Source organism: Stylophora pistillata, chromosome 5, assembly GCF_964205215.1.
Source record: "Stylophora pistillata chromosome 5, jaStyPist1.2, whole genome shotgun sequence".
NCBI classification, from domain to species: domain Eukaryota; kingdom Metazoa; phylum Cnidaria; class Anthozoa; order Scleractinia; family Pocilloporidae; genus Stylophora; species Stylophora pistillata.
This window is the reverse complement of record NC_142523.1, coordinates 20,357,612-20,373,930: the sequence shown is the minus strand read 5'-3', so window position 1 is coordinate 20,373,930 and position 16,319 is coordinate 20,357,612. Positions and strand designations below refer to the sequence as shown.

The 16,319-nt window shown below is 39.2% G+C and overlaps 1 pseudogene; it reads right to left on the bottom strand.

Annotated features, from left to right (window-relative positions):
• Window positions 1-14,035: 14,035 nt before the first annotated feature.
• Window positions 14,036-15,366, bottom strand: LOC148730729 (uncharacterized; annotated as a pseudogene).
• Between the last annotated feature and the right edge of the window lie 953 nt (window positions 15,367-16,319).

Below are 16,319 nucleotides of genomic sequence, written 5' to 3'. Positions count from 1 at the left end.
AGAAGACCAACCAAACTTTTATTTGACTTTCGACCTTCCCGAAAGTAGTCAAGCCAACAGGCACTAAGAATACGAAACACAAATTTATCGGAATAGGAGCTGGAGAAGATTTTAGCTGAAAGACATTCAGCAAGAACAAAAAAGACTACAAAATGGGTCTGTGGCGACTTTTAAATGTAAACGTCTTTGTTAATGGCGTTTTTTTGGTTACATTTGTTAACTCTACCGAAAACTATTTAACTAGAAAACCAACAAAACAATCGGAGACGCCAACATTTTCGAGCAACTTTCATTTGAAAAAACATTACAAAAGCGTCATTCAGCGCCCAAATTGTTTTCGTATGTTATAAAAGAATTGTTTCATACTTTTAGCTGTGCGTATATCGAGTTATAGATGCACTTGGGAAGTTTGGAGGGCCCTCAAGAAGCTAGAGTTGCTCTCGGCTGCGCCTCAAGCAACTCTTACGCTTCTTGAGTGCTCTCAAAACTCCCCGCGTGCATCCATAACTCGATAGACGCACGCTAAGCATGAAACAATTCTTAATTATAACATAATTAAAGTAAAGTGCGCACTCTATTTGGTCAATTCAGCGTCCAACATTTGCCCATGGGTGTACACTGCTGACATGAGCAAATGCAAAGACTATTTTTCCACACGCGCTTGTTTTTTCTGGTCACGTAAGATACGTTAAATAAAAGAAAACTATTTTGCTACAATGTATCAATGTTATATTGAAAAAAAAGGTAAACGCCTCAGTTTGTTTGTTTGTTTATTTATACCCCTTGCAGAGAATCTGAATTACAGGTATAGTCAGCAAATTGTATACATAGAAGTAAGCTTACAAAATACAATAATCAAGAATGGGTTTTTATACATTTTGCTTTAAATAAGTGGCAAACTTGTTCATTTCAAACTTTCCAAAACGGTCAGTTTTTCTGCTTTTCACATAACTAGTAGAAGAGGACCTGAGATTGTATTTATTACTTGGTTGAGCGAGGCGGCTTTTGAAAAAATTGAAAACAGGGCTTGACGGTGTCAGGGTACGTATAAGCTTCTTGCAAGCTTCTTCGCGCTTATCCGCAGGCGTGGCGATCCGAGACGCAGCTAGCGCAGCTACATATGCAAGGTTCGGAAAAGCTATGGAAAGTGTGCGTTTCTGGACGCCCTCTAGGGCCCGCGACAGGTACTGTGGAAGATTAGGAAGTCTGCTAAGCACTCAAGAAGCTACAGTCGCTCTCCGCTATCGCCTCGCGCATCTCTTACGCCTCTTTCCTACTTAGCAACCTCCCGCCTTCATCCATAACTCAATAGTGTACGCTGTGGTGTTTACCATTAAATAAACGGAACTTTTATTTAATTTGCTCTTTATATCTGTCATTTGGTCTTTACTTCATAAGAGTACAGTCATTTTTACAAAGTTCAAGGTATCAACAAATGTTTGCAAACGAGACTCTGTGCGCGACGCTTTGAATTTCGGAAATTATTTGAAGAGAGTCTTTGTGAAGACGAAACGCCGTGTCATACCAACCACGAACTGTTGTTATTATTATTGCTTTTAATGTACTTATTCCTTTTAAAAACTTTAACCAAGGGGAAAACAGAATGGTTAACTTTTAACCCCCAGAAGTAATTACTACGTAAATTCTCCCTACAATATGCATACATTATCCAGGAAACAGGTAATGAGAATACTCAAACTTATCACGTAGAAACTCGAAGTTGTTATCTCAATCTAATATCAAACTATTGTATCTACTTAACAAAGAAATATGTAGCACTTAGAGGAGAGAGTTAACAATCAGACCTTCGGAAATAAAGGGTTTACCTTCCCCCACCCCACCTTAGAGGGGAGAGTTAACAATCAGACCTTCGGAGCTAAAGGGTTTACCTTCCCCTCACCCCACCCCTGTATGCAGCACTTAGAGGAGAGAGAGTTAACAATCAGACCTTGGGAGTTAAAGGGTTTACCTTCACCCCACGCTTGTTTGCCCATCATCTTTGCTTAGAGTTAGTCAACTAACAGCTTATATTTGAACATTCACGCGATTTTCGTCTTGAAAAGTCAAAAAAATAATGACAAAAAAACCAAGGAAGCATTTTGCTTTGAAAAATACATAAAACGAAAAATAAAATAATAATGATAATAATGACAATAATAATAATAATTATAATAATAAAAAAAATAATCGGAGACACTGCAATTCTGAAACAGAAATAAACAGTGGGTGTATATACTTAAATTGATTAACAGAGATAACAATATTTTGAAGGCCGATAAGCCGTGGTCTTTGAAAACATTAAAAGATCATGATGTCTATCCATTTATAGGTTATTATTATTTACTTTATAAGAATGTTTGTCAATATTTTATTATCGCATTTATCATCATCGCCTCCTACAAGTCCAACCCTACGTCCTCGTCGTGGGAGGTGGAAACGGGTAATGCCGGCTAACAGGGCACTGGTGAAGCTTGGTAGGCCAATCACCTGCCAAGTGGATATGCTACGATTACAGAAACATCGACAAACAGAAACACGTTTACAGACATCTTGGCAGGAGAAGGCCCTTCCGGGAGAATGACGCGGCAGAGGAAAAGCCAGAAGAACCCTCGGCGGCTGACTAGCCTTCTTTCTCCAAGACACACCATCAGAATCGGTACGTGGAATGTCAGGTCCATGTACCAAACCGGAAAAACATCATCCATTGCAGAGGAAATGAGGAATTACAACCTGGAGATCCTCGGTCTCAGTGACGTCCGCTGGATACAAGCTGGTAAGTGCAAACTCAGCACAGGAGAGACAGTGCTCTACTCAGGCCATGAAGATCCAAGTGCACCCCACACACAAGGAGTTGCTCTCATAATCTCCAAGCAAGCCATCAGGACACTTATTAGCTGGGAACCGATCGACTCTTGACTTATCACTGCCCTTTTCAAGACATCGCATGGCAGAATTAATGCTAGAATTATCCAATGCTACGCACCAACCAATGAAGCCGATGAATCAGCCAAGGAGGAGTTTTATAACGCATTGCAGAGTCTCATCGCATGGCAGGGAGGAGAGGAAGTTACCATTCTCATGGGAGATCTCAACGCCAAGATAGAAGGGATAATAAGGGGTATGAACTTGTTATGGGAAATCACGGATTAGGAGAGATGAATGAAAATGGCGAGCTATTTGCAGACCTTTGCGCCAACAACGACCCGGTGATTGGTGGGAGTATCTTCCCTCACAGAAGGATCCACAAAGCCACGCTGCGCTCCCCCGATTACATCACCGAAAACCAGATAGATCATTTTTGTATTGCCCGAAAGTTCAGAAGATCATTTTCTCCAAACCATTTTAATGCACCTTTGCGTTTCCCCTACATGTTCAAATAAAATTTTGCTAGTCGGGGCAAATACTCTATTAAGTCTCTAAAGCACCCATTAATATTCTCATCATCAATGTCTGTAGAGAATTCTTCTTCTTTAAATGGAAGAGACCTTTCCCACATCAATCCTCTTAATTTCATTTACAAGAGAATTGTAAGTAGGAGGTTTTTGTATAGGGCAGTTTGACAAGAAACTTGATAGCTGTCTTACCCCCCCCCCCCCCTTAGCATCACTAGACTTCATTGATGATGCTAACCTCACAGCTTGGTATTTCCTTTACCCCATTACCCCAGATGTATAGTAAGTACCTATGCTACGCAATACATTATCTTTTGAACATTAAACTCTGCCAACTGTTCTTCTTTACATTGCTTGATGATATAATTTGTAACCTTACTGTTAGATAATATATAATCACCTAGAACATTGGTTTTGCACTTAGTCTCTTAGGTGAGACAGTGTCAGTTGGTGGACACACACAAGTCACTGTTTAAAAAAATGAGACTACTGAATATGCCTTGTTATTTTTTCATAGCTTCTAATTCTGAATTCTCAGATAGAATGGTGTTGTACACTTGAGACAATAGCCACATCTAATACTGTAATCCAGAAAGTATCCTTGCAATATACATATTCAAGATTGAATATTATGCTTCAGTTATCATCTCAGAATAAAAATAAGAGAATTATCCAGTATCATAAAGAAAACTCTGACTTCTCTTGTTCCCGCCTATAATTATTATTTTCAAACAAACATGACATAACAACATATCTTTATTTCTCCTTCTGGTGTGTGAACTTCTTTTTGTTGACTCTCGGTCAGTCCTTTTTTCTGAAAATATTCCTTAAGCTTAAAAGTCTCCACGTTTTACAACTTTAATCTGTTAATAAAATGTCTCAAAAACATTATTGTCAAAACTTGCAGAGCTAAAAGATTCTGTGTTTATGCATGTAGATATATGCTAATTATATTACAAATCTTAAATTGCATGCAGTACTGTGCATTTTCCTTTTAAATTTGGTAATTTTGGTTTGCTCGGGCTTCAACAACAAAAATAAGCAAGAAACAGTGTTTACCAGATCAAAACCTGATTTCTCCTCACCTGCACCACTATTCGTACTATGCTTGTCTTGGAAGAGTTTCTTATTGGTCTGTGTTAAAAAGTGAGGCCAATGTGTTTTAAAAAAGAGCTGATGAGGAACTAAACAGCGAAACATATAGACTAAATAGCCAACGATGGATTTCAACGACTACCTTTATAATAAGTTAGGGAAATCATACAGTAGCGAGAACGGATTCTAGTGGTATTAATTTCATTTCAGAAGAAGGCCGTCATTCTCAATTACGGCCCGGTTTTTACCTTATCATCCAGTCTCTGAGCTTTCCGCTGGAGTGTTTTCACCTCTTTCGAAAGCTGAGAAAGGCTGTCTTTCTCTCTGGCGAACTCCTCCTGCCAGCTTTTCCTTGCCTTGTTGTATTTCCCAACAGCAAAGCGGTTGTATTGCTTTCGCCTGAGAGGCATATCACTGGCGTTGAAGGTTCGAAAAGTAGGTCTTGATCATTTCAGTACCGGTCTGTTCGTGCTCAAGTCTGACACAAACCACTCATAAAAAGGCAATATTTCTGAAAAAGTAAAACGAAATCCCCAAAACGAAAAACATACGTTTCTAACCGAAGGTTTGTAGTTTCCATTTTTGCAACACTTGATGTTATGTTCAGAAGAACGAAAAAAGCCTTTTGAAACTGAAGTTAGCCATTTTTAGAGCAGTTCCTCACGGCTCCATGATAAAGCAAAAGCGAAGACGAAGGAAAACTCGCATCTTTAACTTTTGCCGTTGAATTTGGTATCAAAATAAAGCTTGCTCCTCGTATGTTTGCAGGAAAATGCTTTCAATTCCTCCCGCGCTTTCCCAAACAGCAACGCGAGCATTATATATACCATTCCAAAATAGTTTCCAGGGCCATAACTTATGACAACGGCCATATCACCATCTTTGGCGACATAGCGTGACCAAAAATTGCCGACAGCTGACCCGGCGTGAATACATACCCTTCCTCACCTCCTCACTCTTCTTCACTCACAGATAAACACGGAAGAAACGGGAGAAGAGGCAAACAAATTAATTGAAAAGAATCAGCCAGTCTCGCGATTCTGTCATTGCAAACATTTTTGTGTCCGGTAATTTTGCAGGGGTGGAGGGGGGGGGAGTGTGGTCTCCCGGATCCTCCCCCAAGCTCTAAATCCGCCACTGGATCCACTAGAGCTTACTCTTCCCTTAAACTATGGTTTCTCAAAGTGCAAGTACCTCCGATATAAAGTGACTCATTCCCGTTTTTTCAGTGGCTGACTGTCTCGGGTTGACGGTGGCATTCTAACAGACTGAGTGGACGGTGATTTTCGATAGTATTTGCGATGTTGCGGATGGTCAACGCAGGGCTTTCGCCTGGGTTCCTATATGGGACATCTAAGATCTCGCGCATGCGCGATGGCACCATCTCCGAACGGTGCATCTCTGAACGGTGCCACAAGGCCATAGATTTGAAACCTTTTTAGAACGTTCACTTTTTCTCGCTTTCGGTCAAAATGTTGGGTTAATCACAGTAAATATTTATTGTGGGTTTTCTCTACGCCTTCGAAAATAATTTTGATTTAAAAGTTCTGATTTTTGTTGGTATACACCGTTCGCGGCAAAATACGACACAAAAGCAACAACAAAAAAATTTACATAAAGATGCTAACCAAAGAAAACCAAGAGTTCATTGTTAGGATTTGAATCTAAGCTGGTTCCGATCTTAATCGACTAAGCAATGTCTGGGGAGAACTCGTCGGTGAGTTAAGTAACGTGCTGGTTTCTTATAAAATCATCTAAATGGTGTAAGGAAGATTTGATGTTTGAAACCCTAATAAACTATTTCCCAGTCTCAAGCTTGAAACAAATGCATTCATCAGAATGATTATCTCTCTATCAATATATCCTGTTGTTGTAGCCACTGCTGGAGAGGAAGGAAGGAAATATTTGATGAGAGAAATTGAGCTGTGAAAACTTATCGGTGAAAACAGTCAGCCAAACATTGTAAAGTTCATGGGATGCGTTACAACTCAAAGTAAGTACTAAGTGTATAGCATTTTTTATGTATAAGTTATTAAAAATACCACAAATATTGAACGGATCCTTTAGGACTTCTTCATATGAGCTTCATTACCGAGGTTATGAGCCTTGACTTTTTTTTTACGCCACTTCAAGTCCACCCAATTCTCATCATGGAATACATGCCATGCGTTGACCTACTTGGTTACCTGAGAAAATGTCGAGGAGTGAGGGATCGGTATTATCCTGGTGAGGGAAGGGCTCAAGAACTGACCAACTGTGATCTTGTGATGTTTGCCAAACAAATCGCTACCGGTATGGTGTTCCTCGGATCGTGAGGGGTAAGTGAAGTCCTTCATTGTTGTCATAAATCAATTCTAACTCCGAAAAATCTCAGAGCTTTAAACTGTTTTTCAATAGCTCAGATTCTGACCAAAATTCGTAAGTACGTTTCACTTACATAAAGTGTGAGACCTTTTTTGGGCCATGGTACTTTTATTACAGCGAGCAGGTCACTTCGGATGTCACACTTATAAGGCCGGTTATGCTGACAAATTTTAGCCGTTGTTTAACAAAACCACTTTCTAAAATACCTTCATTTTAGCCGAACCTTTTGACTACCCTAGGAAAAATAAATGCAACAGTAAAATGGTCGGATATGCGCCAACCATATTAGATTTTGACCTGTTGTGGGACACTCCGCAGCGCTAACAAGCACAGAAAAAAAAAAGCAACTGCCAAACTATTATGCCAGTTTTAAGAAAACAAAGCGAATAAACGGAACGTCCCTCGACATTTGTAACAAGAATCGAAGGTATTGTAAAGAGCATATTGTTTTACTGAGCACAACCGGTCTTCTGTTGGTTTACCATTTCTAAATTTCATTTTTCTGTCATAATTATTATTACTGTGATTATCATCACGATCATCCTCATTACAGCTTTTGCCATTTTTCTTAAGAAGATAAACGACTTAGTCCTGGCAGCCTTAAAGAACTATAATGGCCTGCCTAGTTGCCCATTTCTCTTCGCACATGCTCGCCGTTTTCTCATGAAATCAAATAATTTAGAGGCTTTCAAGTCATAGATCTTTGTTTCCTGGTAGATCGATCATCCATAGTGACCTTGCGGCCCGAAACATTCTCCTCGATAACAACTATGTTTGCAAAGTGACCGACTTTGGCATGGCATATCAAAGCTTCAAATACGGCCATGGAAATGCCAAAAAGGTAGGAAATGCTTTTCGTTGTTGTTGTGGTTCTTGTTTTACTGTGGAGCTTTCTGGAAACAAGCTGTAAACACTAGCATTTTCTCAGCATGAAATTAACTTAGCTCAACCACCGACATGGCTTTCATATTTCACATTTACCTAAGAAAAGGGAAAAAGACAAAGTAAAACGCTAAACATCGGGGTATATAATTTCACTGAAGTTTTTTGTAGACAGTCTCGCGAAAGGAAGTATGTTTTGTGATTTATAATATGGCTGCTAATATTCCATCACCTGAACAAAATGATCACCCAGTTTTATTTTCTCTTTTGTTATTACTTCACATTCAAAATTCACTCGGCAATAACTGCGGAACATTTCTGACATGTTCATCAGGAGGTCCTATGGAATCGTTCTGTATGAGATAGTTACCCTTGGTAAGCCAAACTAAGTTCAATAGGAATATTTATAATAAAGGTTTGTTTTTACTTTTTCCACGCCTTTCATTCCTGGAAATGTCCTTAAACAAAATAATATAGATGGGTCACATTCTCTTGCCTTAGTTAATTGACTAGTGTACCAGTCTTGTAAGACTAATCAAGCAGTCTAACTTCTCTTGCAAAAATGAACCCTGATAATAAGTTCCGGTCGAATTGTATAACCTCCGGGCAAAAAGTAAGACAGTTGTCGCTTTTAGGACTATCCCGTGTTCACTAAAGATCTGCTTTTTACATCTGAAAATCAAATCTCATTAACTCTGTTTTCATTTTAATATATAGCAAGCTATTTATCGGTAGTTAGTCTCTTGATGAAATGAAACAAGGAGTAGAAGACTTCCATAAATTTCACTTGTTAGAGAATACCATCAAAACCGAACCAAAACGAAGAAGCTTTAAACTACTCTGACTCAGGAAAACTTTTATTTGAGCATCATCAAGCTATTTAAATGTACATGCATGATCAAGGAGAATTTCGATTTGGGCAATCATCAAGCTATGTAAGTGCAGATTTCTTTCTTGTTTAAAATGATGTCGAAAAGGAACTCGCCGTGTAGATCTCAGCCACAGCAATTTCCTGGAACATGTTTATATGCACTCTTATCATTTGACCTTCTAGGTGTTTACAATTGTAATAAATTATTAAAACTATAGCTCTCTACCTACAATTTCAACAACTTTATTAGTGATACATTCAGTAATATCACATGCACACGTCCTTATGCCTTGACAGGAGGAATTCCATACGATGGATGGTTAGAAGGCAGGGTGGTTGCAGAAGTCACAAAAGGATATCAGATGCCAAGGCCTGATCATGTTGATAAAAAACTGTGAGTTGCACCTCTCTGGTGCGATATCGACGTGTTCCCATGTGTAGCCTAAAATTCAACACATCACAATTAACGTTCTTCTGGTAGAATTCTTTGCAATGGAATAATTAAACGATGAATATAAAAGCTGTTTTCTTTTAAAAGTGTGAACTAAGAGCATAAGGTATTCAGCTGTGATAATGCGTGTCTACGTACCTCGACGAGATCAGAGCGAGTGAAATAGTGCAGATATGTTCCATGACCCAAAACAAACCTAAAGCATTATTTTCGTTAAAAGAGTTCCTGTAGATAAAACTTCTTGCAATTATTTTCACAGTCCAAAAAAAAATAGTTGAGAATTGACTATCTTTGTTTAATTTCAGGCATGATATGATGAAACGGCGCTGGAATTTTAACCCTGACTTCGTCCTCCATTTGATAACCTGCGACAAAGAATGGACAAATACATTTGTGAAGAGGTTTGTTTTAAGAATTGAATCCTTCCTAACATTCTATGAATTTTGAAGCCTCTAGGATTTTTCAGTACTTTGACACCATTTAGTTCCGGGAGCAAGGCTTGATGTTATTGGTTTCGTTCCCCTACGCGCTGTAAACGGCTCAATTAAGACCATTTAGACCCCTGGTCAGTGGTGCTTTCACGCTCGTTACGCCGTTTACGCGCAATTCACCATTTCCAGTTTATAAATCTTTCTTAGAACCACAGATATTCTCAGTCCGCCGTGGAAGTAACTGCACTTTTCAGCTTAACATCATAGTAATATAGTGCCGTGCAGCAAGTATACAACTCTTATTTCTTGCTTTCCACCCCAGACATATGAGGAGCTACTTAATGTGGGAGCTTATGACAAGAAGAAATACTCAAGGGTTGAAGATCTTGGAGAAGAAGATGCAGGATCGGGTGAGGAAGTTGCAAAGAAGGTCGCTGCCAAAAGATTGGGAAAATGGTCTAGTACCCGCCGTTAGGGTACCTTAATGTCACCTTTCGTTACTAAACTATGCGTGATGATAGCGATGATTTGAAGGTCTTTCCATATTAAAGAAACAAATGAGGTCTTTGTTTTCGATAATAACTCATGAAATGAATTGTTTAAAGATGCAAATAATTAATCAATTTAGTTGGATTCAGAGTAGGAGAATTTGGGTAGATATTATTTCAATTTCCTTAACAGATTAAAACAGGATAGAAAGAGATAAGTAACATCCAAACAATAAAAAAACAAAAAACAAAAATGAGTACCGGCCCATCCTCCCTTTTTAAATTTGCAAGCTGTCATAGTGAAAACATTCCGCCGTAGAATTTTTTGTAGCAAATCTAGTAGGGAATCCTCCCAAGGATATTTGAAATTTGGTAATTTTTTTTTGTAGTTTGCTAATGTATTAGCCGTGTGGTGTTAATCACCACTGAAGTAGTCCGTATGCTGATATTATCGACTCCGTAACATGTCCTTTAGTTCACATGCGTTTTGCTCTCATATTAATTGCTTTGTTTAACTTTCGAGTCATTGCTATCTGAACAAAATTGATTGGATTGATAATGAAATTTATTGCTTTGCTTTAAGTGTTAAAGGCTTTTGTCGTAACCGGAGAAAACCGTCTTAACAGAGTGAGTATTATTAGATTTCTAATTTTCTTATGTGGTCTCGGTTCGTATGAGAAATAAAGGAAACGTTTATTGGGGAGAATTCGTTTTGATCGACAGACGCAACTTTGCCGTGGTAAAACGGAATCTTATTTGAAAACTGAATGGAGTTTGATCGTGTAGATGTACGAGCATTCTTTTTGGTACCATATATAAGTCACACAAAAAAGTACATTTGGTGTTATGTCACACACTCTATAATTAAAAGGTTAGAAGCATATCCGATGGCTTTTTAATTTATTGATTACAAAATTCCTTTAAATTGACACCTAGCCGTATCCTTGCTTAGCTTTCCTATGGCTGACAAGGTAATTTGAGAATATCAACTGAGTTGAAATTGTAAATTGGCCACCGTAAAAGAGTTCAAAAGCTGACGTTTCGAGCGTTAGCCCTTCGTTAGAGCGAATGGAGGAATTGTCCGTTATGTGTGGGTTTATATGCAGAAAGTGAAGCTACGCTATTGGTGGGGGCATGGCGACGAGAAAAACACGAATAAATTCTTAGAATGAAAAGCGTTCGCTGACACCTGTGGGATTAAGAGTGCCGATTTGGAAGATAAACTTTTGTTCAACAGTTTTGTGGCTTTCCAAGCTACCTAAATGTAAGGAAAGACCGCAGATTGCCATATGTTGCTTAGAATGATTAGACAGATTAAAGTGTCTAGTAACTGGTTTTGATGCGTCCTTGTCATTCCTTTCTACGTCGCGAAGATGTTCTCGGAATCGGTCAACTAGAGGTCGACTTCAAACTTAGTCATGTGAAACGAGGAAGTGGCTTCATTTTGATTACGTCAGTCTACCTGAAACAGGAGATAGAAGAGTTACAATCCCTATAGGCAGCGATCATTCAAAAATTATCGACTTGCGGTTAGACAGGAGGGAAGGAGGATTGGGTCAACCCTCCAACATCAGAACCCCCTTTCATGAGTGGACCGTCTCAGGGCCTATTAGACAAATTGCAGATGAGCCAGTGCACGTGAACATGAGCGTGAAGTTCTTAATGCACATTTAGAGTGCATGTTGAATGAAGAATTTGGCGACACCGATGGAACTTAAGAAGAAATTTTGTCGGTTAAAGATTGTAAAGCCGAAGAAATCATGGATCTTTCAGCAACCGTAGTAAGTGGATACTATCAAATTCGACCTCCACTTTGAGAAGATGTACCTGATCTTCCAGACAGTTTAGTGACCACGGTAAGACGACTAACATGGTAAGAATGAAAGACGCAGAAATACCACGTATTCCTTCGCCAGTACTGTAGCGTTGTTGAAAAATACAGCCGTTGAACTGAGGGATCGTTGTCAGAAAAGAAACTCGTTTATTACAATTGAAATTGAATATTAAGTAGAATAGTCTCGATGAACTTTGTAACGTATAAGAATAGTCTCCATATTTCGCAATCCATGACCGAAGTCCGTAGCGTGTTTACTGAACCAAATAAGGAGAAATAAGGAGAAAGAACGTGATATTTTGTAACAATAGCTTAATTTAGGTCCGTTACATCATTGTGAACTCTTACACGGGATTCCTGGAAAATTACTGCCTCGTGTGGCAGAAAACGTCAGTAAAACGTAGGATTGTTACTTAGTTCGTCTGATCGTGAACGTGATTGTAGTCAGATCATTGGATTGTAAGAACCGGAGAAATAGAAAAGTATACAGTCCTCTAGATTGTTAAGTGTACCAGCGTACGGTGCCGTAAGAAATCCCCGACAATCGTCAAGACAGATACCGGACGACGAGGTCATAATAATAATAATAATAATAATAATAATAATAATAATAATAATAATAATACTTTATTTACCCACGTATCACCTAAGAGCTAATAGCTCGTTTAAAACATGAACGTTAAACTAATTACAAATAATGAGCTAATAAGAACTAATATCAAAAGATAAAATCATTGAAAAGCTATATATTATCTAATTTGTGTGTACTATCTAATTAATAAGCGAAAGTTGTTAAAAATCGAGTTAAAGCCTCGCCATAAACGAATGCAACGCGCGCCTAAAGGCAGCCAAGTCGGGACATTCCCTTACTCTAGTAGGCAAACCATTCCAAAGCTTAGTAGTTAAATATGACCATGACTTGTTCATGTATTCTAAGTTGAACGATGGCAGCTTAAGGCGTGTGCCAGACCCTCTTAGGTTGTAATTTACATTTAAAACATTAAAAAACTTACTAAGATATTCCGGTCCCTGTCCTGTTAAACATTTATATAAAATAACTAATGACTGGAATTGCCTCCCTGTCTCTAAGTTTTGTAATTTAGCTAAATTAAGAAGAGAATCATAAAACTCTGAGCTTGAATACCCTAGGATAGTCCTTAGGATGTAGCAATTAGTGTCTTCTAACTTGTTTTTGAGTCCATTACTTATTCCTAGCAGGAGTGGGGTACAATACTCTAAGTGGGGTAGTACATATGCTTTTCAAAGGCGAATCATAACATCTTGTGGTATAAACTTACGCGGCTTACGCATGGCAGCTGCCTTAGCACATGCCTTCTTAAGTTGTACTTGTATATAGGGCTTAAATGTTATTCTTTTATCTTAAATGACACCAAGAATCTTCAGAATATCAGTCAGCTCTACATTATCATCTTGTAGATTAATATTATGTCTATAATTTACTGGGCCAATGGCCATCGCTTGGGTCTTTGTTGCATTGATTTGCAAATAATTATGTTGGAGCCGTGTATGCGCTACTTGAAGATCTGAGTTAATAATGCATTGTAAAACAATAGGAGATATATCTGAGGCGTAAGCAATTGTGTCATCGGCTTAAAATCGCAATGAGGTGCCTTCAATAAAATAATTTAGATCATTCATATATATGTTAAACAACAGAGGACCCAAAAGGCTCCCCTGAAGGACCCCAGTTCTAACGGGTCTCCACTGAGAATAAGTATTGCCAAGTTTAACACGTTTCCTCTCACAGAAATATGCAGTCATGAGTTGTAATGCCCTCCCTGAAAAACCATAGGTCGTCAATTTAGCTAGAAGAAGTGAATGACACGCTGAGTCGAAAGCCTTGTTAAGATCAACCGCGACTGCAACGACACCTTATTGCCTATCGAGACTCACCCTCCAATCCTCAGTCATCAAGTAGAGCTGAACAGCAAGAGTGTCCCCTTAAATAACCAGATAAAATATGAGACATCTTGCATCGAAAGGCCTCGTACATCTGATCAAACATGACTCTTTCAAAATCTTTGGAAAAAGCAGTTAATAGTGAAACTGGCCGATAGTTAGCCTTGTCGGTCTCTTCTGACCTCTTATATATGGGGGAAACATTGCTACACTTCCAAACCATAGGAAAACTGCAACTTGTTATAAGATAGTTAATCAAACATGTCAGTGGGTGTGCAATGGCCGGAGCTGTAATACGAAATAGTCTTTACGATATGTTATAGCATCCTACGGCTTTCCTTGGATTAAGCTTCAGCAGTATGTTCTTCACATATTCCGCCTCTATCAGCTGAAAATCAAAATTGCTAGCAGGTCCGAAATGTTCAGCAATCCTCTTGACACTAGGGTGATCTGTAAATTCATCCACACTCATTTGAGCGCCGTCACTTGCAGCTGCGTCACAAAAATAATCATTAAATATCTCAGCAACACACTTGGGGTCCGTAATCAATTGCTCGTTCTCCAGCAAAGCGATCTTGGACCTCGTCTTCGCCTTACTTGATAGAAGCGGTTTCATTTTCCTCCAGAATTCTCCATGATGCTTTTTATTCAAGGAAGCATCGACACAAAACGACTTAATCCCTTTCCTTTTTAATAAAGTAACTTCGTTTCTCTGTTTACGTTATTCTTCCCAAGAAGAATCAGTTGGATTTCTAGCGTGTTTCTTGAATAGTCGATTTCGCCGAAAAATTTCACGTTGTAATTCAGGAGTGATCCACGGCAGCTGGTCACCTCTGATCCACTTTTTTTTAGAGGAGCGCGTTTGTTCAACACCTCGCAGTAAAGCTTCGCCCAGTGATCCCATAGGTCAGCAACATCTTCAAAAGTATACGCCGAGTCCCAAGGGACCCTCGTTAGTTCTTCTAGAAGTTCCTTCACATCCAAATTTTTCATGCTTCTATATTCAATCTCACGTGCGTTTGGTCTTGGAATTTTCGGTTTCCTGACTGCGAATACTAAATCATGATAACTAACTCCAAGATGCAAGTTGCCACTGGTGGCGAAACGTTCAGGATGACTGGCCAAGATAACATCTATCAATGATTGCCTTTTCTCCGTAATTCTCGTACGTTCGGTAATTTGACTGAATAAACAAAACCTGTCGCACAGATCCTTGAGTGCCTTGTTTTCCCTTCTTCCTTCATCTTCATTACCAAGCATGTCCAAATTATAATCTCCTTTTAAAATTATCTCTTGGCGGCACTTAAACATCAGTTCGATTGCAGAACTCAGCAAAGATACAAATTCTACAGGCTTGTTGACTCTCTCGGATCTGTAGCATGCACAGACAATGAACTGGCACTTTCTAAAATCCGAACATATTGCCTCGACCGACTACAGCTCTAAACATCGACGCCTGTAGGCAGACAAGTATTCCCGTATGAACGCCATTAATCCACCTACACCTTTCTTCCGATCTCGTCGTACAATCCGGTATCCTGACTGATAGAGTAAACTAGAGGAATACGATCCTTCCAGTTAAGTTTTGCCAATAAATAGAATATCAAACATATACCGGTTCAACATTTCTTTAACCTCATCGAGCTTGTTTTGAATGGAGTTAATATTCAGATGAGCGATTTTAATGTTGGATTTATAGTAGCTGCTTTTATTCCCTGAAAACCATTCCAATGAGTCAGGTATCGAATTGTCATCACTCATAACACTGAGTACTTCTTTGTTCACTGAATTCTCAAAAAAGCTCTCTGTAAACTGAGGCATACAGTAGGTAAAACAAAGCCATGTGCCGTTCCTACGGTAGCTGTACAATTCCTTTCTATTCATGCCAGTGCACTTTAAGTGGAATAGGCCAGTATAACCAGAGCACAGCACGCCATTTTGTTTCTTTCTCATAGTTTGGCCGCAGCCGGTGCACACACTTTCTGTAGGTTTCTCTCCACTTCTCTTTCTTTCCACTGTAGGTCCGGGATTTTTTTAAACGTCTCCACTAATGGAAATTCTTGCCAGTTAAAGGCAAGAGTCGCTATTCGGGTAGTAGCTCAGTATGGCTTCGAGATACCTCGTTCTCGTTCTCACACCCGCAGCCTTCGTAGTGAAAATATTCCTCAAAGTACACGAATATTCGCAGTAGAAAACTGATCCAGTGCTTATTGAAGTTTTCTTCGAGATTTGAATGGAGCTAAGTACCAGAATAAGTGTGACAAGAGGGCTCAGATTATTAAAAGTGGTAGGAACTCTACCCGGGCCCGCCATCTTGTTCACCTCACTCACCTGTCTTTGTAACCAAGCTTTCCCTTATCACGCAGTATAGCATCCCCGAAAGCCTGAGGAACCAATAGTAGATTAAACAATTTGGATATATCAGCAAAGTTGAAATGGTAAATAGACCATCGTAACGATTACAAAAGCTGACGTTTCGAGCGTTAGCCCTTCGTCGGAGCGAATAGTAGATTATGCAGGTTATTGCTCCATCCAGTGGTGGAACATCACAGGACAATTCATTATTGCGGGACCAGAAAATACCAGAGCCC